The following is a 25,341-nucleotide window of genomic DNA, read 5'->3' on the forward strand; positions in this document are numbered from 1 at the left end:
TGAATCACAGATGCAAAAGTTCACATCATGCCTAAGTCACACACAGACTTTGTGAGTTTTGCTTCCTCAGGCCCTTCACGTTTCTGAGAGCGAATCAGTTTCCACATAAAATGGGGACGGGACCAGGACACAAAAAGATGGGTATTCTTTGAATGGTTTATCTTGGTCTTTGGCAGACAGTGCATCATTTATTTTATAGCATATCCTGTGAATTTATTGGGTTTTTTAATAGGTTGGTAATAGAAATTATTTGTATCCTTCCTGCTGTTTGAGAGGAAAGAGGAACTCAATAGATGTAAATATAGGGCCAAAAAAGACAAACTAAAATGATAGATGAGCTACTAATTCACTCAACATTCATTTATTCATGTATTCATTCACTTAATATTTTTGAGCTGGTGTTGTATATAGCACACCTTGCTAGACATTCTTTATTAACTTCTCAGTAGTTACATAATAAACCAAACCATTCATATACACATTGAAAAATATCTTCTGGGTACCTACTGTGTGTCAGTAGTGCACTAAACTCTGGGGATATAACCACACAAAAAGAGGGATGGCCCTTGGACTCTTGAAGCATATAGTCTAAACAGGAAGAAGAAAGAGAGCAATCAAATATTTAGATTTGTAATTTTAAAATTGGGACTATAACCCATACTAACCCATACTAGAGAGTGAGGGCATGTAAATATCGTCCATAACAGGGGACTTTAAGGAGGTGAGGACTTCCCTGAAGACATGCAGATTGTTTAGGATATATAAGGGAAGCACCATTTATACTTAGACCAACAGGAGAGGGAGGATGTTAAGGAGTTCCAGTCATCAAGAACAGCATGCGCATCAGCTCCAAGGCAAGTAGGGATGATTGGTCTGGCAGGGTTGGAAAAGAGAGAAGAGGTATCTGACATGAGGAGATGGGAGGAGAAGTTGGGAACAAGACCATGCCGGTCTGCTCAGGTGAGAGTTATGAATTTGGTCTTTATCCTGAGAAACATGAGAGGCTGTTAAAGGGATTTAAATGGATGAATTATAAATTATTTGCCTTTTAAAATGATAATTCTGGCTCTGGAGAATAGATTGGAAGGAGAATAGAGTAAAATACCATAGCTCTATTTTATCCGAAATTATGTAATTTAATACCTGTAATTTACTCACGGCTGAATAAAAATTTGAGAAAACGGGTCACTCTGGAAAATGTGATGCTGTCATTTTCATAGCAATGACCATATATTCTTTCCTCCTCTTCACATCGAATTTTACAAAGCCCTTCTCTGAACAGACTAAGGAGTTTATTAAGATAAATAAACTGAATAAAATATATCTTTTCACTTAAATCTTGGAAAGGCTCCTTTCAACTGTATCTAGGAAAGTATGCCTACAGCATGTCACAATTGCAGTGAACATCCTTAGAGGGTTCACTAACATGCCGGTTTTCCATACATATGTCCTTTGCCTATTATGATATCTTGATTTCTGCAACCTATCCCAATTCATTAAGGTCACTTCTTAGAGACTCAGAACACAATTTGTAGAAATTGACTGAGGTTATTTTGTTGTGTTGTGTTTTCTTGTAATTGAGAAGCTAATCAAGCTTGTAGAGATGAAGGAAGGAAGGGAGATGAAGATATCAAACCTCATTAATAGAAACAGGATGTGTTTGCTCAGTACCTGGAGACTCTTGTTACAAAGAAAGATCAGCAAGCCCTAAGAGGTTAGACCTAAGGAAAATGAATGAGGTGAGGATACATCACATCCGTGAGAAACAAGGGAATAAGCCATCTTTTTTTCCTCAAACTTTTCCTGAGCCTCTAGTTTGACCCTGTTGTTGAGCTCAGTAGAAGGAAGGAAACGGAATAAACATTGTGATCTTTCATTATCGTTCCTGGTTTTATGTTTCTTTTTCTAGTTCTCTAATTTAATGTAAGCTAAATGGGTTTCTATTTTCCAAGAGAGCTTTATCCCTTTGGAACTCTGCAGTAGAACAGAAAACAAAAGTAAACAAAGCACATGACAAAGAACATAGCAGGTTCACAAAGTCCAGGTTATTTATCCTCTAAAATGAACCCCTTACTAGGGATGTAGTAAACATGAATTTATAGACAAGTTTGAGGCTTAAAATCTTAGGCTCCTCCTATCCCTTATTTCCATTTCCTTTGTTACCCCTTCTCATTCAGAAAAAGGGGCTGAATCAGATTTTTGTAAATATACTATGGCAGAGAAAAGTAGAGGGTTGGTGTTACCCCTTATCGGTTATTATATAAACACCAATGGTGACCAGTATGAATGTAGAAATTTCAGATAGAAACCCTAGGTTCCCAGCAAACGTGTCCTGATTAAAATAAATTTGGGGAGACCTCTGTTTCTAAAATAGGGCATAGAATTACTATTCCCTGATGCTCTCCTATAAATAAAATACCCTGGAAATTCTTCATCAGACAATGAAAACGCTGAAAGCAGTAAGAGAAGACTAGCTAGGAATCTCAGGAACTGAGGAACGACCATGGAAGTTCTCAGAGCCTCTCTTTATTATTGCTCACATACTCCCAGACTATGTACTGGAGAGAAAGAAAGAAAAGAGGAAAGTGGGGAGGACAGAGAAAGTAAAGCCCAAAAGAGACATACTGGGAAGTCCCAAGCTCTGTTTCATAACTGAGGTCCCAGCAATTGCTCAATCAGCCAGCAACAGCACCAGAAGACAGATCAGAACAGTATAAGCTTCTACCTCACAACCTGGCCTGGCAGCAATTTGATCCACTAGCAGTAGGAAACCCCCTGGCCATCACAGTTCCAGTTTGGAACCCAGGCAATGTGGGTAGAGGATGACCACCACCAGAAGCTATAGCAAAACTTCAAAACACCACAGCCCCCGTGCCACAACTGGGGCCTTAGGGGGCAATCTCATCTGTAAGTGACAGCATCAGCAGAACCCTGTTTATCTGCTCTCTATCTAAAAGCATAGGAGACCCAGACTCAGTAGCTTCTGTCTTCTTGCTTACCCAGAACAGGGACTAGTGACAGAAGGGAAGTGCCTTTAGCCCATGCATATAGCACCAGCAGAGACTGAGTCTGAGCACTACCAGAATAATGAAGCAGAGCAAATTAACATTGCAAGGGATCTGTGAGCTGTCACTGAACGAAAGCCCATAAAAGTAGCACAAAATTAAACACTGTACCTAAGCAACAGAACTATCTGAATTGGAAATTAAGTAGGATCAACAATCTCCTATCAAAATGACTACCATATCAGGATATAACAGATACCAAAAATGAGGAAAATCATGATCTGAATAAGAAAAGACAATCAACTGATGCTGATACCATGATGTCTCAGGTGCTGAAATTTTCTGACAAGGATTTGAAAACATCTGTCATAAAAATGCTTCAACAACCAGTTATGAATTCTCCTGAAACAAAGAAAAAGAAACACTAAGCAAGGAAAAAATTTAAAAAAAAAAACCAAATAGAAAGTTTAGAAGTAAAAAATAGAGAAATACAACAACTGAAATTAAAAACAAAACAAAACAAAACAAAAAACCTCACTTAATGATCTCAAAAGTAGAATGGAGATGACAGTGGACAGAATTAGTAAATCTGAAAATAGGTCAATAGAATACAACTAATCTAAACAAGTTTTTAGAAGAAGACTGAAACAAAAATGAACAGTCTTTTGTGCAGAGTGAATAAAACCCTCAGCAAAACAAAAAAGCAAGCTACTGAATGGGAGAAGGTATTTGCAAACAATATATCCAAAGAAGGTTAATATCCAAAATATTTATAAAAACTTAAGCAACTCAACACCAGAAAAACAAATAATATGATTAAAATGGGCAGAGGATTTAAGTAGGCATTTTTCAAAGAACACAACAGACAAATGAAAAGATGCTCAACATCCCTAATCACCAGGGATATGTAAATTAAAACCATAATGACATACATACCACCTCACACGTGTCAGAATGGCTAGAATCAAAAAGACAGGAAATAACAAGTGTTGGTGAGGACATGGAGAAAAGGGAACCTTTGTGCACTGTTGGTAGAAATGTAAATTGGTATAACCACTGTGGAAAACAGTATGGAGGTTCCTCAAAACATTAAAAATAGGAATACCACATGAACCGGTAATCCCACTACTGGGTATTTACCCAAAGAAAATGGAAACACTAATTTAAATACAACCCCTCTGTTTATTGCAGCATCATTTATAATAGCCAAAATACGGAAGCAACTTGAGTGTCCACCAATAGGTGAATGGATGAAGAAGATGGGGTGTATACACACACACACACACACACACACACACACACGAAAATTATTAGGCCATAAAAAAGATGGTCTAAAAAAAGATGAGATTTTGCCGCATTTGAGACAACATGGACGGATTTAGAGGGTACTATGCTAAGTGAAATAAGTCAGACAGAGAAAGATAATACCATATGATAGCACTTATATGTGGAATCTAACAACAAAAACAAAAACAAAGAAATACAACAACAATAAAAAAAAAAAAAAAAACAGCAACAGACCCACAAATACAGAGAACAAACTAATGGTTGCCACAGGGAAGAGTGTAGGCGCAACAGGCAAAATGGGTGAAGGGGCCTGGGAGGTACTGGCTTCCAGTTATAGAATGAGTAAGTCTTGGGGATGAAAGGCACAGCACAGGGAATATAGTTGATGGTATTATACTAGCCTTGTATTGTGACAGATGGTAGTTATACTTGCGGTGAGCACAGCATAAGGCATAGAGCTGCAGAACCATTATGTTGTGTATCTGAAACTAATGTAACATTGTATGTCAATTACACTCAAAAAAAAGAGAGAGAGAGAGAGAAAGAGAGAAAACTGAGCATCAGTATTCTGTGGCACAATGACAAAGATCTAATATTCATTTTATCAAAGTCCCAGAAAAAGAGGAGAGCCAACTAAAAAATTATTTGGAGAAGTTAAAGAGGAAAATCTCTCAAACCAGGGTGAAACACATAAACATACAGATACAAGAAGCTGAGAGAGCTATCAACAGGATAAGCCCAAAGAAACTGTATTAAGACAAATCATGATTAAACTGAAAACAAAACAAAAAAAAAATCCTTAAAGCAACCAGAGAGAAACGATGAATTAACAGTAAAAGGAAAAACGATTTAAATGACAGGAGATGTCTCATGTGAAATCAAGGGGACCAGAGGGAAGTGGCATAACATTTTTCAAATACTGAAAGAAAGGAACTAGCAACCCTTATCTTGTATCAGATGAAATAATCCTTTAGGAATGAAAGGGGAAAAGACCCATTCTCAGGTGACAGGAAAGGAAGAAAATTTGTTGCTAACAAACCTTTTAGGTCCAGCTTTTAAAATGGCTACAGGAAGCTCTTCAGAGAGAAATAAAATGATGATAGTGTCTGGGATCTTCAGAAAGGAGAGGACTGGGTAAATATAGAAGAGGCTAGACAGAAGAAAAGTCTGCACAGAGAACAGCTCTTGGGATAGGCTGCTTTGTGGACCAGCGCGGGGCAAGACAATAAAGTCCACATTCCTAGGGCCTTCTCTCCCTCTTCTGTTTTGTCTGTTTTATCTGTCCTTTTAGTCCTATCAAACAAGTTTCTAAATTTGTTCTTTAAAAATTGCCTATCGTGGGCGGCTGGGTGGGTCAGTGGTTAAGGCTCTGTCTGGCTCAGGTAGTGATCCCAGGCTCCTGGGATCAAGCCCCACACTGGGCTGCCTACTCCCTGGGAAGCATGCTTCTCCCTCTCCCACTCCCCCTGTTTGTATTCCCTCTCTCGCTGTGTCCCTCCTCTTTGTCAAATAAATAAATAAAATCTTAAAAAAAAAAAAAAAAACCAACTGCCTATCACTGAATCCTTACTGACTTCGAACACACAGTCTTAAACAACCAAATAAGCAGTACAGTATTAGGTAAATTATAATCTTTCTGAGCCTCAATTTCTTAATCTGTAAAATGGGAATAACAGAAAAGGCTATTTCACAGATGGGCATGAATAACAAATGAGGTTATGTACATTAAGAAACATTGCAGAGTTTCTTACATAGTGGTGTTAAATGAGTAAATAAATGAATAAATGTAGCCAGTGTTGGTGAAGTAACACATTTGTGCTCTGGGCTTTCCATAGAAGAGATGAGAAAGTCTTGCCATAATGTACTTTATCAGAGTACAATGAGTCCATTTGGAAAATAATATTTGCCATCTTCCTTTTAGAAGTGAATCAGCCAGCATGCTTGTAGCAAATCAAAATAATTTATGATCCTTCAAAGACAGAAGAGAGGGGAATCTTTATTTTTGCTTTTGTACTCTACAAAGGAAGGTCAAATAGGAGATTTCTCCTACTACGACTTCAGCCTGATAGGTGCCATGGCTAAAATGCCAGAAAGTGGAGAATGAAGTCTCAAAATGATGTAAGGTAAGCCCAACTCTATTGAAAGGCAGGTCACTGCTGCCTATGTCTCATTTCTTAATCAAGTCATCGACCTTTAAGTAAATTAAGGCTAAAAAAAAAAACCTTTTCCACTGATGTCATAACATCAGTAAACTTATTAAATGCTCTATAATTAAACTGATATTCAACATGCAATTTCCCCAATGTAGGAGAACAGCCAACAGGCTTGAAACTAATGCCCTTGTGATGCACAGATATGTTTAGTTCTATTTTAATTATTCAAGAAAATAAAATCTAAAAGGTCTTTGATGAATATTGCTTAAATGTTTAAGCAGCCATATTCTAGACGATATGTAACAGAACACAACATAATTGCAGGGAAGAGGAAAAGGAAAAGGCATCTCAATTATAAATACATGGTATTTCACTCAAGCTCCAAATTCCACAGAAATATGAGTAGCAAATTTAAATCTTCAGAGAAAATCTAAGTGCTCCACGTTATGAAAAAGATCAAGAATTCAAAATGGGAAAAAATATTCATTTGTAAGTTGGCCTTTCTAAAAAAATCAATCCTTAGCATGAAAATTCAATTTAAAAGAAAATTCATCCAAGACTAATTATTTAGTTTGCAAAGAGATTCTTCAATTACACTGGTATTCACTTTAGTAAATGCAGCCCTCACTTTGACCTTGTGCATTTAAAAGACTTTTGTATTTGGAGAGACTAAAAGCCATGAAAATCATACCCAGAGCCAAGGGCCAAACAGAAGAGAGAACAGAAAAAAGAAATACAGTCAAAAGTCGAGAGCTGGATTGATAGCATTAGGGTTAAGATTGTAAGACTTATAAAAAATCAATGAAAAGCCAAATGGCTAAGGGAAAAGATAGGAAGAATAGAAGCAAACAGCTTTATTATATTTGAAGAATTAACTCCAAATAGGGTAGAGGAAACAATTCGGAACACACAGAAATGCATTAAAAATAGCAAAATCAAATCTTACCACTTTCTTTTTCAGAACCACTAAAGGCTTCACATCACAGCAAAGCTTTAATGCAGATCCTAAACTCCTGTATGAACAGGTCCCTCTCTAACTTTCTCCCAGCACTTTGAGTCTATTGAAGGAACCCCGACCCCACGTAATACTTAAAACAGAATTCAACAGTTTCTTTTTCTCTCTTTCTATACCTTCAATATCAGTTCAAATTATTTGAGCAACAGAATATCCAATTCAGAAGATTTGCCATAAAAGAGCTTTGTCGCTTCACACGAAAAGAAGTAATAGGATGGCTCTTGGGTAACTCCTAAGAGAGATCAGGATCTCAAAAAGTGTCTTGAAAGAGACATACATTCTTTGGAGTTTTTACTCTGTTATTCTTAACATTTGACTGGCTTCTTCATAGTCACAAGATGGCTGCAGCATCCCATCTCCCTACATCTATATCCTTAAGAAAGAAAAGGCATTATTCCTTTCCTATTTAAGAGCTAAGAACTATTCCCAGAAGCAACATCTGCAGACTTCTCCTCACATCTCATTGATGAGAATGATGTCACCTATCAGTGGTGCGGGGGATGTTGTTACCATGATTGATTTAGACACTGCAAGATTTGCCTTCTGATCTAGGCTTTATTTTTTTTTTAAGGTTTTATTTATTTATTTGACAGAGAAGAGAGAGATCACAAGGAGACAGAGAGGCAGGCAGAGAGAGTAGGGGAAGCAGGCTCTCAAATGAGAAGAGAGCCAGATGTGGGGTTTGATCCCAGGACCCTGAGACCAGACCCAAGCCAAAGGCAGAGGCTTAACACACTGAGCCACCCAGTGCCCCATGATCTAGCCTTTCTTGAGATGCATAGCCTTTTGTTATATGACAAAATCAGAGTTATCTTAGCAAGGGAATGCTGCTAAGTGGAAGGAGAGGAGAGAGTAGGCTTCTGAGTAGTTTACAACAGCTGCAACCTCTACATGTAAGGGACTTCTCTGTTAGCCAGGGAGTATCTTTGAGGAAGTAAAGATGTCGATCATTATTTGAAATGGAGGGAATTTTAGTCGTGGCTATTCTATTTATAAGTCTTTCCTGTTTTACTTTGTGTGTGCTTTAAGGCATGCCTCTAAGGAATTCATCAGCTATGGAGATTTTGTATTTCGTATTTTATCTCTTCTAGGACCGAGAATGATGAAGAACTATCTTAGCATTAAGAGAACATACCTATAAATGATAACTTGCTAAAACACAGAGGAAATGAGTGAATTCTATCAATATATGCCATTTTTTTTAAATAAAGAAAAAATTTGTTAGTTTGATGTTTTCTTTTCTCCATTTTTTCAATTAGTCTGTATCTTTAATAAATTTGGAACTTCTGATAAAGAAAAAATAAGATATTCATTACTTTGCAAAGAGAAAGATCAATATGACATTACTTATACATTTCATTGCATGTAGTAGTCACATTCTTGCAAAGTGATATGCATAAAAAAAGAATTTTTTAAAATTATGTTATGTTAGTCACCATATAGTAACATCATTAGTTTTTGATGTAGTGTTCCACTGTTTGTGTATAACACCTAGTGTTCTACGCAATATGTGCCCTCCTTTAATACCCATCAGCAGCCTCAACCATCCCCCCAACAAAACCCTCAGTTTGAGTCCCAGAGTCCATAGTCTCTCATGGTTCATCTTCTCTGATTTCTGCCCCCTTTGTTTTCCCCTTCTTTCTCCTAATGTCCTCCGTGCTATTCCTTATGTTCCACAAATAGGTGAAACCAAATAATTGACTTTCTCTGCTTGACTTATTTCACTCAGCATAATCTCCTCCAGTTCCATCCATGTTGATGCAAATTTGGGTATTCATCCCTTCTGATGGCTGAGTAATATTCCATTGGGTATATGGACCACATCTTCTTTATCCATTCATCTCTTTAAGGGTATCTCAGCTGCTCTACAGTTTGACTATTGTGAACATTGCTGCTGTGAACATTAGGGTGCATATGGCCCTTCTTTTCACTACATCTTTGGGGTAAATACCCAGTACTGCAATTGCTGGGTCATAGGGTAGCTTTAATTTTAACTTTTTGAGGAACCTCCACACTGTTTTCCAAAGTGGGTGCACCAACTTGCATTCCCACCAACAGTGTAAGAGGGTTCCCCTTTCTCCACAACCTCTCCAACAAAGATTTTGTGTATGTATGTGTGTATATGTATGTATATATACATACCCACACATACATAGATGTAAATTATGTGTGATTAGTATAAAGTTTTATGTATAATAACTTGCTTTTTTCACTAAATTATTTATAAACATAATTCTTAATGTCTACAAAATAGTCCATCATATTTATCTATCATATAAGACTTAATCATTCATCTAACATTGAATATTTAATTTTGGGGGGTTTTCAATATTATAAATATCACAGTGATGGCATATTTATACACAATTTTTGTCTGCTTTTCAAATTATTTCCTCAAGATTTTGAACAAATTGCTAAATGTGCCAAACTGATTCCCAATAAAAGTATGTCATATCAATTTACAATCTCCAGAAGATGCTATGAATAACAACTTATTTCAGCTATAAGTACAACTAGAACCTGCTATGGGGTAAGATATAAAACACCCATAATTTTTTTTTTGAAAGATTTACTTTTCTTATCACTCTAGTTTCAGGTTGGAGTGATCTTGGTTCTTTCTTCCACCCTGTCCAAAAGTCAACTCTCAAAGAAAATTTAATTTCACTAAATTTCTAAGGTCCGCAAGGTAGCATAAGGGCTGAAGGTCACATGAATACAGACATAGATCTGTGTATACTTTTGCTCCTTGACTGAATTCTCTCCTGATCTCAGGTCAGGGCACCCCTAACACTTCCCTGCTATAACTAGCCATTCTCTCCCTGGTCAGGTAGACTTCAGCAGACTCCCATCTTCATAGAAGGTGCATCTCCATGCCTTTCAGACTATGGTGTCTAGACATTCCATAGACTGCCTTGTCTGAGATCGGACTTAGAGAAAAACTTTGGGTCTTCAAAGTAATCTATTCACTAAAATTGACAAGGGCAACATAAACAGGATATATAACTAGCTGACTGGGAAGATATCAAGGCCCATCCACAAACTTACCACCTTCTAGCCTATATATCTGCTTCCCTTTTTCTACATCTATCAACCCTATTTATTCTCACTTCTTTGCTGTTCATTTTTACTTTACCTCCTGCCTTGCACTACCCCTGAATCCCAACCCCCTAACCTAATCCTCAGATAAAATATAGATAAGATATCTATATCTGGTCTCCTGAACAGCCCCTGAGGGATAGACATACAATGAGAATTCTTTAAAACTTAAGAATAAAAACCTTTTTATTATAAAAATCAATAAATATTTATTGTAGAGAAAAGATAAAAACAAAGAAAAATAAAAGCCATCTCTAATCCTTGTGATCACAGAGAGCTACAACTAACACTTTGGTATATTACCTTTCAAATCTATATTTTGAAGTATCTTTTATGATTTATCAGAATTCTTCTGTGTGAACTTCTTTTCCTTAAAATTATACTGTGAATGCACTTCCCTGTACATTCTTAAATTTTTGTAGTATCTACTTCAATGCCATTTTAATGATTTCCCAGTATCCTAAGAATAATACACTATATGGCAATTAATTGAATTGAAATTAAAATTTTTTAAAATTTGATTTTGAAAGGTACAGCATAGGGAATATAACCAGTTATATTGTGGTAGCGTTGTATGGTGGCAGATTTTAGCTACACTTGTGGTGAGTGTAGCATAACATATAAAGAGGTTGAACCACAATGTTGTACACCCAAAACTAATGTAACATTGTGTGCCAACTATACTCAAATTCAAAAAATTAAAATAAAAAATACTAAAGGGAACATAATTTATCTAAAGTTATTTTCTCTTGTTAGAGACTTAGCCCTATTTCAACGTCTTCCAATTAGAGATAGAATCACATTGAACAGTGTGCCATTTTTAACTGAGTGCCAGTGAAGGCTGATACAGGGAGCTTTTGGACCCTTAGAAGTCCTGAACTCTTGCCATGGTTCTGCCACTCACCACACACACAGCTTTGGGAAGCCAATGAACTTCAGTGATCTTGAGTTTTCCCTCTCTGTCAAATAAAATGTACGGTGAAATAATCCCTAAGTTACCTTTGGTTTGAGGATGATGATTTTGCATTGGGTAAATCATTTATATGCTTTTAGATGCCTTCAGTTAATCCTTCTGCTTGATTCTACGCCCCCTAGTTATCTGTTTCTCACTAAAATGCTTGTATCAGTTTTCTATGGCTGTTGTAATAATTATAACAAACTTAATGGCTTAAAACAGCAGAAATGTATTCTCTTATAATTCTAGAGGTCTGTAAGTTCCCAAATCAAAATGTTCGCAGAACCATGTTCATCCCAAAGCCTCTAGGAAAGAATTCCTTATTGCCTCTCAGCTTTTGGTGGCTCCAGGAATTCTTTTGCTTATCACATCATTCCAATCTCTGCGCCCCTAGTCACAACTGCTTTCTCCTCTTCTGTTTAAAGACTCCCTGGGCCACTCTCCTATAAGGATACTTGTGATTGCAGTTAGAGCCAACCCAGATGATCCAGAATAAGCACTTCTTCTCAAAATCCTTAGCTGTATCTTTTATCACATGTGGTATTATGGACTAAATGTTTGAGTCCCCCTAAAATTTGTATGTGGAAAACCTAATCCCCAGTGTGATGGTATTAACCAGTGAGGCCTTTGACAGGTGATTAAGTCATTAGGGTAAATCCCTCATGAATAGGATTAGTGTCCTACAGAAGAGACATAAGAACTTGCAACTTCTCCCTGTGCTGTCATGTGAGGATATGAGAAAACAGTGCTCTGCAATCCAGGAAGAGTGCCCTTATCACATACCAGATCTACCAGCACCTTGATCTAGGACTCCTCTACCTCCAGAATTGTGAAAAATAAATTTCTGTTGCTTAAGCCACCCATATATAGTATTGTATTATAGCAACCCAAACAGACAAAGCCATGTAGTAATGTCCACTTTTGCCATATAAGGCAATATGCATGGGTTCCAGGGATTAATGCACAGAGCTTTTTGGAGGCCACCATTCAGGTGTTCAATATAAATGATAACTGATTTCATAAAGAATTTGTATTTAAGTATTTATTGTTATTAAGGACTTGCCTATGTTGAAAAAGTTACCGGCAGAGTTCTATGGAAGGTGAGCAGTGAGAAGGTGGGCACAGGAGGAAGCTAGAGGGTTTGGAAGGGCCTCTCTCAGGAAGGGTATTTTTTATAATACCAAGCAGATTGGGTTTTATTTTGAATGATGTAAAGACCTTCCAGAAAGATATAGCTGTGTGAAAAATAGATTGAAATGGATAAGACCAAGAGTAAAAGTCTAGTTAGGAGGCTCTTGCAGCAAATTAATGGGTAAATGATGGGTAACTGAGCTATGTAAGACATGAAAGAGGGAGAAATGAGAAAAATCTCCATGACTGATTAGAAGGGAGAATCCTTGGCCTCTCAACTCATCTGTTTTAAAAGTAGCTCCTCATAGTAATTTGGCATTAATTTCCTTTCACATGGGCTATTTAACATGGTATTTTGAAAGGCTCCATACGTAATAATAACAGTTATGTTTTGCACGGCCACAAGGCAGGATGCTTATTTGATTGTCAATCATCCATCCCACAATCCATTTGGCGTTGTGCCACAAGCAGTGGCCTGGAAAGCCCTCAGAGGGTCCTGCCAACAGGAGCAGTTGGCGATGGCACAAATGAGTGAGTGTGGAGTGATTCACAAAGAGAAACGGTATCAGCAATTTAGCAGGAATTGGTGAGGACAGGCATGTCAAAATCCTGCTTCAAGTCATTTGGTTCCCTTTGCCCTTACAAAGCTGAATGATGTGATATTTAGGGTCATATGAGCTTACATTCTGCAGGAGAATTTCCTTCTTTGCTTCAAGGAAATACAAGTTTCCTACCCTCGATGCCAAAAAGCAATATGGAATTATGCACACATCTGGCCTGTTTGTTACCAGCTCCTCAGCCAATCGGAGAACAGACTCAATGAACAAAACACTATTAAATGTGTTAGACCAGAGAGGGACTAGTGAGAATCAAACATGACTCTTCCCCACCCTGTTTTTAAAAAATGAAGATGACATCCAGAGATGATAAGTTATTTGAATATTTGCATAAAATCACAAATCTCATAAATAGCAAAGCTATGATTTGAATAGAGTTTCTCTTATTACAAACACGTTGTCTATTCTGGTAGTATCAATTAACTAGGTCTTATCCAGTCACTAAGCTAAACTGAGGCCTTGATGAACAGTTCAGGGATGTGTGATACAGCATCAGGTCTATTAGTGACTGAATTTTTTGATCATGAAAATATTTTCCATTTCTCTGGACTTTGGATTTGTCTTTTAAAAAACTGGAATAGGGAGCCCTACCAACTGCCCCATTGTAAAAAACAAATGAGGCTAAGAAAAGTTTATTTCATTAGGGAAGATTTGTCATTGTGTTCCTTAAATTCATGTAAATTATTTGGTATTTCATGAGAATGCTAAAGCAGGATGCCAGCTTCAGGTGGAGAAGAGCTGGACAGAAATGCAGAAGCAGAGATTATTATCATAGAAGCAAGATGCAATCAAGCCAGAGATTTGGACAAGACTGATCTGGAGATTCTAATTCTTATGAATAATTACCCCTGAAAATTACACTGGGTGAGGGGGACAAGGGGAAGGAGAAATAGTAATAAAGTATTTAGAGAGATCAAGTGGAATGAATAGGACAGGAAGGGGAAAAGAACAGAGTTGCAAGAAAAATATTCATGTTTTTAAAAGAGCTCCAAGTCTAATAAAAACTGTCCTACACTATAGCCTGAAGTATATGTTAGATGTACAGAAGGCTCCGGAAGAAGGATGAGAAATCCTTAGAAATAAGTGAGGCAGGATCTGCCTGGGTTTAGATGTAGTCATCGTGAGAAAGGATGTTAAATTTCTTGTAAGGAAGGCGTTTTGTTTTAAAATCTTTTTGTGTCCTGAATTATTTTTGAGAGTCTAGTGAAAAGTATGGAGTCTCAAGAAAAATAAAAATATTTACCTACGCAAGCATGACTGTGTTCATACACATATGTATATACCTACACATACCCACTCAAGTACACTTACAACTATACTTACAGAGACTTGTCTAAGTAAATATTTAATTTCATGGAGTTCATAGAGTCCTTGAAGTTGGTCTCTAAACAAAAAAAAAAAAAAAAAAAGAAAAGAAAAGAAAAAGGGAAAAAGATGAAAACTTCTATCATGCTCTAGAGATTAGCTAAAATCTTTGTTTTTATGATCTGGTGGTAATTTCCCTAAGTAACAGAGAAAGAAAAATTCTGAGATGAGACCAAGACCATATGAATACACAACATAGCATACTAAACTGGAAGTCTACCCATAACTCTGAGGTAAATAGACAAGCTTCTAACAATTCTACTCATTTTTTAAAGATTTTATTTTTTAATTTTTTTAAAAAGATTTTATTTATTTGACAGAGAGAGATCACAAGTAGGCAGAGAGTCAGGCAGAGAGAGAGGGGGAAGAAGGCTCCCTGCTGAGCAGAGAGCCTGATGCGGGGCTGGATCCCAGGACCCTGAGATCATGACCTGAGCCGAAGGCAGAGGCTTAATCCACTGAGCCACCCAGGCACCCCAATTCTACTCATTTTTAATAGGGTTGATTGCATCCTATGTGATAGTGGTGAGTTATGTGAAAGACCTGGTTAAATCAAGATACTAAAAAAACCACAAAAAACAAAAAACAAAAAACAAAAAACAAACTCATACACACCTCAACACAATATTTTAATTTATAAATATATATACATATGCAAATTATCTACCAATCCTTTTCTATTTTGTAATTTTGACAACCTTGATCCTGATTACCTAAAGAAAACTGATTTTTGCAGGTCCAAGTTCTTTGCATTTTGGACTGAGACTACATTAGCTTCAGAATCAAAATGCCTGACTATATCCCTGGACCAGACACTTGAAGCTGAGAGGTTACAGTCTACTTAAATTAGATGAGCATTACTTTCTGAAGCCTCATGGGACTGTTATTTTGAACAAAGTGTTTGTCCAAAGTAGTTAATAAAATAACTATCATAGATGTTCAATATATTAGTTATTTATCATGGCAAAATAATAAGAGTAATAATAACTTTGAATGGGAGTAAGTCAGAGAGGGACCAGACAGGTTCTTAACTGCAGAGAAGGCAAAGGGATAACATAGATCCAAAGAAGTGAGGACGAGATAAAATAGGAGATGGCTGTGACCATTAGAGAATTTTAAACATGGCAGTGTGTGGTGCTGTGAGGTAACAAAAGTAAGAGTCTACTTCTCTGAAGGCTTTTACCTGGGCACTCTCTGGCCCACAGGTGGAAGTATAAAGCCTTGACCGGTTTGATCAAAAGAATTAGTTCAGACTAAGGATGATTTTTAGTCAAAAGATAAGGTAGAAAGAATTTTGGACAAGTGTCAGCAAATGGCTTGCAAATCCTAACACCAGCATCCTGATTCACCCTGAGAAAATAATTCAAATGTTTTGGCTTAATCTCCTTATCTATAAGAGGATAAGGCTAAAAAATACCAGCCCAAACATTATCAGTTATTATTTCCACTCCTCTTGTCTGAATTTTCTGCAGAATATTTTTTGCATATTTCTATCATAGATCAATATATAATTTATATGGGGCTTTGAAAAATATTTGAAAACAGCTCTTCAGGAACCCCAGCTTAAGAATCACTAGATAAAATAATGCCCAAGCTAATTTTCTTCCAGTTTTCCAAAAAATTTATGAGTTTAATATATTCTATCAATATACCTATGTGGCTAATAAACAGCATAATTTGCTAGGAACAAAAATTTTTCTTTTGCCTTTTATTATCTGAAAAAAACATATATGTATATGTATATATAAAAAGACTTTAAGGTAATCACAGCTAGTGGCATAAATGAGACTAGGACATAAAATAAACTTTTACTACTTTTCAAATAACCATTTCCCCTTTGTTTCTTGGGCCAGCACATAAGATTTCAGTCTGCTCAGGAACCGGAACACACATAAAAACAGTTTTTGTGTGCATACACCAGGATTTTATCTGTGTCATTAAATTCGCATGTCAGACTACTCATGTTGTAAAACCAAAGGAAGGAGACCAAAGTGAGCATTTAAAAAAGTCAATTTTATTTGTCCCACAAGGAAATGATTTCTTATAACATAGGCCAGAAAGAGACAAAAAAACTGGAGTACTAAAATGCTCATCTCTTGGTCTACCTGCAGATTAACCCTAAGCAAAAGATGGATTATATATAAGGAAAGGATGACTTTCAGAAGTCAGAACTGAAAAGGAATTTAAACATCTTGGCCTTGACTGAGAGTTGAAGAAACAAAGTTTGTGAAGTTGACTAACTTGACCTATCATACAGCAAGGCAAGACGAGAGCTTAAGCTAGAACCTACGTGTTCATTTCTCTCATGGCAGTCTTTTTACAGAGATTTTAAGAACATGGTAAATATCCACTCATCTGAGTGGCCTGATTTTCAGTGATATATGAAAAAAAATTAGGAGCTAATATCACTTTCAAAAATTATTTCAATAGACAAGGTTCTATTCAAGTCAAGAAGAGTATAGTGAGTGGGCTACTTACTTGCAGTTACTAATGTAAGGCACTTCAAAGAATGGAGAGATAAGACACTATCCCCACATAACATTATTAGGAGGTCAAAATAATTATTGTAATAAGAGTATAGTAAGTGCCCTTGGAGAAGAACAAAAAAGTACAGAACAAAAAAGTAAAGTTTCAAAAGAAAGGGATAGTATCTGAATTAGATAACAGAGAAAAACTTCACAGTTAAGGAACAGAATAACAATGACAAAAAGAAATGGTTATTAAATGCTAACATGTCAAGCACTATCTTATACTTACTACCTTAACCTGTATATTGATTTTTTTGAAATAGGCAAGTATTACACACATTTTTTTTAGATGTAAGGATGTTACTCACTTGGAGTCATACAACTTTCAATGAGTGGTATCAGATAGAACTCAAACTCAGTTCCATTTGTCTCAAAGTAAATTATTTAAACTCTGGTATACACTATGAATGAGATGTTCTTGGAATTCTGGGATGGTTTGGTGGAAAGGGCTCTTTTTTTCCTTCCATGCTACAGGAAAAACATAAAGTCTTAGCCTGAAAACATAATTTCAGCAAAAAGTCTAGTTTTAGTTAGACTGCAACTCAAGATATATATAGAAAAAGTGTGACAAATTTAGAAAAATACTTTGAAATGTGACTTTGGAAATCAGACTTAGAGGTGTATATTTTACTTCTTAACAAATGAGATTCCAAATAAATTTAATGAGAATTTGAGAGGGGCTATGGTTCGTCTCTGTATTTATGACCTATTGTTGCATCACAGATTACTCCCAAATTTAGCACCTCAAAATAACAATTTGTCATCTCCCATTTTCTGTGGGTCAGAAACCCAGGAAGGCTTAGATAGGTAATTTGTCCTCAAGGTCATTTGAGAGGTTGCAGGCAGGCTGTCAACTGGTGCTACAGTCTCATCTGAAGGCCTGACTGGGGAACAATCCATATCCAGTCTCAATCAACTATTGGTAGTTCTCAGTTCCTTGCAGGAAGGTGGACCAGAAGCCTCAGGTCCTCACTGGCTCTCAGCCAGAGACAACTACCTCAATACACTGCACTCTCTACAGAGCAGCTTTCAACCTTCCTTCAGAGCAAGTGACCAAAGAGAATCAGAGAAAGAAAGAGGTGGAAGATTCAGTCTTTTTACAATCTATTTTCAGAAGAGACAAACCATAAATTTTGCCATATTCTATTTTGAAGGTAAAAGTATCAGATAGTTTCTGGACTTATTTTTATAAAGCACCAAAACTTTTCTGCCTTTAAATGAGATGAATAATTAATCAATTTATAATTATAATAAATCTAATAATTAATCCAAAACAGCTGGTTATCAAGTATCTTCTTGGCTACCTCTCTTAATGTCCCTTGTCTTCTCTCTGGAAGTCACGATACTCCTGCTTCAAAAGTTTAGACTATTTTTTCTTTGTTCAGGGACTTCCAAAAGAAAATCCTTTATGTATTTTATAAGCAACTCCTGCCTTAAAAAAAAAAAAAAAAGTAATCATGCCACATCTTAACCTTCTTGTCTCCAGAATGATATCATCCTAGGAGGAGTAAGAATTATAGAATTGTGGCTCTGAAAAGGTTTAGGGATCATCTGCTCTAATTAAGACTGCCTAAACCATACAAGCAAGATATGTTTAGACACCAGAGATATTCTAACCTAACTGTTTAATTTCATGGCTGCAGATACTAAAGTTCAAAGATCTAAGACGACTTACCCACTGGCACTACTGGTAGTCATCTCAATATTAGAATCTGGATCTGCCTCTATACCCATTTTATCATCTTGCCATTTCATGTGCTTAGCCACTGATTGTCCTTTCCATCTTTATCAATCCTAACCTAAATTCTTTCAACTTTATATTATTGCTTCTCTAATTTCTATTGTGACATTTTCAGTGAGTACAACAGTTCAATTTCCAATAGAAGTGACAGCACCCTAATGTTTAGTTGGGCATATATACGCACTCTCAGGACCTCAACATGAGTATCATGACTTGTGAACTTTGGTTCAGTCAAAAACTGGAGGAAGAAATGGAAGCCGTAAATGAGTATCAGCTTTTTGGAATGTCTTTATCATTACCTCACTGAGAATGGAATCTGAGAAAAAGTTTTAGGGAGTAGAATCAGAAGATGAAAGTTATTGGTCAGCATTTCAGAATACAGGCAAAAGAAAATATTGGTAACTTAGAGACTTTTAAAGATCACTCAAGCCAGGTACCTTGCCCCAAATCAGCAAAAATATAGGAATTGTTGAGGCTTGGGCTAGAGAGGTTTTTGTTTTAGTAGAAAGAGGTCTTCCTCATGCTATCCTTCCCCAAATACCACATAGGGACCGAAGTCTCATTCCTCCTCACATCTATAAGGGCATCCATACTTTTCCCAGTTAGTTCCCACTAACAAGCCTTTTAGTCTACCTCAGGATGATTCTTCAGATGTAGAATATAAAGTTTCTAGGGCAGAAACCTTTCTGTTTGCTGCTAGATTTCTGGTGCTTAACAGAGTGCCCAGTTCATAAAAAGAGCTCAACAGTAAATTTTCAGTGAAGAAAAGCATGGAGAAATCTTGCAATAATGATCCAAGTGAAGAAGTTACTTACTGATTACTAACTTTTCCACAATTCTCTCCCCTGGCTTGATTTGATATGATAATTATTCTTCCCAAATAACTAGGACAGATGCAATTCTACTTAAAATCAAAGATAACTAGTTTTGTGAATGATTATTATTTGACTGATATCATTGAAAGTCTAGGTATGTGGAGATAAAACTAGTTCAGGGCTAAGATTTATCGAATTAAGTATTTTTAGAGGCATAGATGAGTGTTTGAAAGGATCCCAAAGACTGCTTTCTCTTCTCTGTAATTGCGAAAAGAAAGAGACTGAAGCACGTAAGTGTAAGTGATGTGTTCTAAGTTCCTGGGGTAGTCAATGAAATGCAGGTTGTTCAAAAGTTTGTTGTTTTCACTATTATCTTATTAGTAACTCTGACATGCCTGTATCTTTATGAAGCAAGTTGTGACTGACAGAAGCCTCAAATGTTGATATGTCTGTTAACAAGAGAAATAAAAACAACAAATAGTCAACAACTGGTGAGGAGTGAAGTAAATACCCATTCTCAGGGGAGAAACCTATCAAGCTGAAGAAATTTTTTTGAGGGTAAAGAAAAACTTTATTTTCAGAGATGGCCTATAATCTCAAGAGCACAGTTACAAGACTATTTCTTACGAATCACTGAAGTGGAGGAGGATGTACAAAGAGGAAATGATATCTGATAGTTTTCTACAAAATCATGCAACACTCTCTTCGTCATGATCACAGGAAGCTGTATTACTGCATTCAGAAAAAAAAAAAGCTCTCATAAAATAAGTTTAGATCATCACCTTTGTGAGAACTACCATTTTTAGGGTATGTGAGTCCATAAGCATAAATAGTTTCCCCCATGAAGACTGGAGAAAGATGAGAAATGAAAGGCTTATCTTCTGGCACTGGCAAAGGACATGGTGGATCAAACATGCAGCATCACCACCTGCAGCCTGGACTGGTCTTCTGGAAAGTGTACACTAGACCCTTTCCATCTGTCCTCCCTCTAACCCATCTCTGTGTATTGCTAAATATAAATAGCTAGACTTTGGAAAGTATGATGTTTTAGGGAATTCTGTCCTTTTAGGGGTGTGGCAGGGTCATGGAGAGCATCTCTAAAGACAGTGGAGCAAATCAGGGAATGGTGAGTCCAGGGAAGTTTTAATGTTGGTTACTGTGCTTCAGTGTTCAGAAAATTCCATAATAGGCATTCAAGTTGACTTCTGCAATACTCCCTGTTGCCAGAACCTTAAACAACTCTGGTTAGTCCCCATCCTTTAGTCAAGTGTCTTGTACATATATAGTCATCTTTCTGTGATAGTCACAAAATTTCACAGATAGGGCCCTTCCCTGCATTACCCCTTTGATGAGGTCAGCAGTGGTGGCTGAACTGGATGAGGACGGGGTTGCTTTGGAATTAGTCACAGAGGCTTTGCAGAGGAAATGGTGGCACTAAAGTGCAGCAAACTTGCAAACAGGAGCACCTGCAAGATGAATGGACTCCAGAGCAAATTGTCTAGCAAATTCTACTTTGCACAAATGTCTGCTAGAAGAAGACTCTTGAAAGAGGTGAGATTAACACTTGGGATTACATAACACACTATAATTTCCACAATTATTAAGTAAGGCAAAAAAAAAGCAGGAGAGAGAACTGTATATACAATGTGATCATACTTTAAGTATAATCTATACCTATATCTATACCTATATGTATGTGTGTACATTTCATACACACAAACACAAACATATATATACACACATATATATGGTTATACCTGACATAAAGATAAAAACCACCATATGCATATGTGTATTATACAGTTTACAAATGAAAGACTAGAATTTAATGACTAGAATACTCTACAGTTTTAGCAATGGGTTTGTAGCCAGGACTTAACGTCATGAATCATTTTCATGCCAGCCTTTTCTAAATTTTTCACCATTGGCATCTTTGTGTTTACAAGAAACAGAACTTTAAATCCTGAATAACAGTTCCCATTTGAATAGCCATCAGGGGTAACGGTGTCTTTAGGGAAGCCTGAGTAATATCAGAGACCTTCTCCATAATAAATTCTCACTTGATTGCTTGAAAAGCAGCCTGAGCTTTCTGTGAAAATGAATTGCCATTATAGCCCACTAATTAAACCTGGCCTCACACTAGAGTATCGTAAGGTTTATTTGGTTAATTCTTTTTTAGCTTGGCTATCTCAGGAGAAACCATATGATTATTAAAGAAATATCATTATTCTTCAACCCAGTTTCTACTCCACTGACATCTCTTCTCATCCCCCAGAATATTATGCCTCAGAGCCTCTGATGCTGCTACTCACCCTGTAATGCCAACCTATTAATTCAGGCAGCCGGTTCTTCAAGATCCAGTGCAGTGAACGTTTCCTGATTATGGCTCCTGACTATGGTTTCTCCTTAACGATTGTTCTCACTTGGGAATATCTCAGACACCGCTTGCTTGTGCTGTCTCCTCTGCAACATTTTCAGATTTGGACTAGACCATAAGCACCAACAAGATCAGGAGTCCCTGCTTAGCAAACGCTGTTTCATGTCTTTGTTCTCTGCTAAAATGCTATACCTTTCAGGTAACCTCTACCTTCACTCCTCCAGGTACACTCTTCTTTCTCCAGCTACTTGATGGCAGCTATCACATGACAGACATTACATTGTGGTTTGTGTTATAACAATATGTGCCCTATACCCCACCCCTGGAGACAGCAAGCATTTGTGTAATGGAGAGGAAAGAGTACTGGATTGGGAAGCAGATGACCTGGGTTTACCTCTAAGTTTCACCACCAGCGGAGGGGACTTTGAGGAAGTCACTTTGCCTAAACAGTCTTGGTTTTATTGTTCTATACGTTCATAGACTTTGTTCTGGGAGTCAAGTAAGAAAACGTCCACAAAATCACTTTCCAAACTCCAAAAACACTCAAAACTGTATGCAAAATGTTTATGCCATCTTCCCTACTTGAGGTCCTAAACATGGCTGATTATGTTTGTGGCCTCCAGAACACCCACAGGAAGACCTGGTACCTTCTGATTCCCCTGTAAGTATTGCTACATAAATTAGTAAATGAATAAGTGATCCACAAGAAACCCATGTGACATGAACCAAACAGAAAAGTTTGAGAATAATCCTATCCCAGGACTCCTTTGTAAAGATCAAATTTTTCCCACTTTCTTAAAAGTTAATGCTTTGATATGTCTCCTGTGCCTCACACCCATTTCTTCTTATTGCTGGTTTATGGGAGCTTGCCTCATTCATGGACAGATTGTTCCTGTCTCAGATGCCTTCCATTTACAACCAGCTCTCATGCTGCCCCATATTTCTTCTTGATGGCTTTTAAAAAGCAAGCCAGCCCTTCATCCCAGCACGGCCAATGCAGTTTCCCTTTTGGATCTTGTTCATCTGTTTACAAGGCAACAAAACACACATAAACATCCTTGACACAGCCCAGTGGTGGAAAAATATGATAGTAATAATCTTGGTTTTCAGGCAGGTACTGAATGGTATATCTATATCCCTGAAGAGAGAACATTAGAAATGATTACAGCATCCAGCTGCCATATGACCTACCTCATATAAATGATGCTGACAAGAGCTAGGGTAAAAATGTGTTTTTTGATTCTATTTGATTTTAAAATGATGAAAACAACCAAGGTCATGATTAGGGTGATAATATTAATAAAAATAATACCTTACTTCAGTGTCAAAATAGACTTGTCCATTCTTATATCTTATTTATTGCTCATAAAGATCTCTTAAGGTACACAGGACACTGATTATTAGCTCAAGTAAGAGATGGGAAAACTAAGGTGTTAGGTAACATTTTAATGCTCCCTTCATTCATTTATGAAGTTTGTGTTAAGTTGTGTAGCTGGTCCTGTGCGATCAGCGTGACTCCAGAGAAAATTTTTGCTCTCAGGAAGCCTAGTCCTAGTCCTGGAAATTACACAATACCCAGGTGAACATGAAACAGGCAAGATAGTGTGGATAGTGACAAATGTAATGATAAAAATTAGAACTTAATGATAACTTTAAAAGAAAGTTATCATTAAGTTCTTAACTTTTAACTTTCAACTTAACTTTTAAAGAGAATTCTGGTTGGAAGGGTAGATAGGGAGGCTACGCTCAGAGTAGGTGGTCAAAAAAGGTCTCTCTGAGGGCAAACAGGTGACCTGAGATGGGGTAAAGAGGAGATAACCAATAGGAAAGCTGTTAAAAAAATTCCAGGAAGAGGTAATTACAGGTACAAAGGCCATAAGTCAATATAGAGCCTGATGCTCTATAAAACAAGATAGCCATCTATGTGGTAGAATCTAGTAGAAATGGAGAAATCACAAATTAGGTCAAAATGGGTAGAGAGAGACCACATTACAAAAGATTTATAGGCCATGGTTAAGGGTTTGCATGGTAATACATTGGTAGCCATCCTGAATACTGTTACAAATCCCATTTAATCATGATAGATATTTTAGTATTACATTATTAGACTCAATTACCTAATTACTTGCTTTTGAATTTTTGTATTTGTCTTTTCTTATTCTACCTCTATCTTATTAGGGATGAAATTTATATAAGCCCCATAAAATAACTAGACAATCATTCCTTATTTTCTGGAGAATATTATATAAGATAGATATTATCTATTTCTCAAAAGGTTGGTAGAAGACACTAAAACAACACTAAAAATACTGTTATATTTGGGTGGAGGAAGAGAAGCAGCTTTTATTTTCTATTTAGCATTTTACTATAATCAAATTCATTAATTTATTCATTTTTCAATTCCTTCTCAGGTCAATTTAGCATTTTAGAATTTTCTAGGAACTCCTATCTCTCATTTTTCTTGGCAAACTTATTTTCATGTTCTATGATATTTTAAATTCTATTATAAATGACCTATTTCTTTTTTTAAAGTGTTTTACCTACATCTGTCTTTTGATTTTTATCACTCTTGTCAGAAAGTTTAAAAGTAATTTTTTAAAGTATCTCATTATTTTCTTCCTTTTTTTTACTTTTTGGTCTTTCCTTTATATAAATATATCTCAGCCAGTGAAAAACAGTTTCATGTCATCATTTTAAAGGCTGCATGATCATAGATTTAATCATTACTCTATTAGTAGATTGTCATTTCTAATTTTTCTTATTGTTAATAATTCTTAACACTGGTTTCTATTCTTTATCAAGAAAAAATTTTACAAGTGGACCTCCAAAATTGAAGGTTATAAGCATTTATAAACAGCTAATGTATCTTATGGAAAATTCCTCCAGAATGTTGATTCAATAACACTCTTCTTAGCACTCAATGAGCCTTTAAACTCCTATATCTTCTCACCTTTTCCAGGCCTCAGTGTTATTAATCATCTTAATCTTTGGTTATTTTAAAAAAAGAAATCCTGAAATGTCTGTCCATCTTACCCAGCATAAAACACAAAGTCCTTAAAATACCTACAAAGTCCTACATGACCTGGCCATCATCTTCCTAACCCCTCACATCTTGATAACTTTGTCTTTTCTCATTCTCTCCTCTATCATTTGGTTTCACTGAGGTCACATACACTGGATTCCTCACTGTTGCTCACACTAAGCAAATACCTCCCTTAGGGTTCTGTACTTGCTTCTACTAACTGGAATACCTTGG

The 25,341-nt window shown here is 36.6% G+C and overlaps 1 long non-coding RNA gene across 2 annotated transcripts in view; it reads right to left on the bottom strand.

Annotated features, from left to right (window-relative positions):
* Positions 1–25,341, bottom strand: part of LOC116572423 — a 249,813-nt gene that overhangs the window by 79,764 nt on the left and 144,708 nt on the right. Inside the window, exon 5 of one of the 2 annotated variants that reach the window (XR_004278310.1) lies at positions 508–588. The exons of the other annotated variant lie outside the window; for it this stretch is intronic. This is a non-coding gene — a long non-coding RNA (uncharacterized LOC116572423). The remainder of the gene's footprint in view (positions 1–507; positions 589–25,341) is intronic. 2 annotated transcript variants of the gene reach the window in all.

The sequence above is a fragment of the Mustela erminea genome, chromosome 13, assembly GCF_009829155.1.
Source record: "Mustela erminea isolate mMusErm1 chromosome 13, mMusErm1.Pri, whole genome shotgun sequence".
Lineage (NCBI taxonomy): Eukaryota > Metazoa > Chordata > Mammalia > Carnivora > Mustelidae > Mustela > Mustela erminea.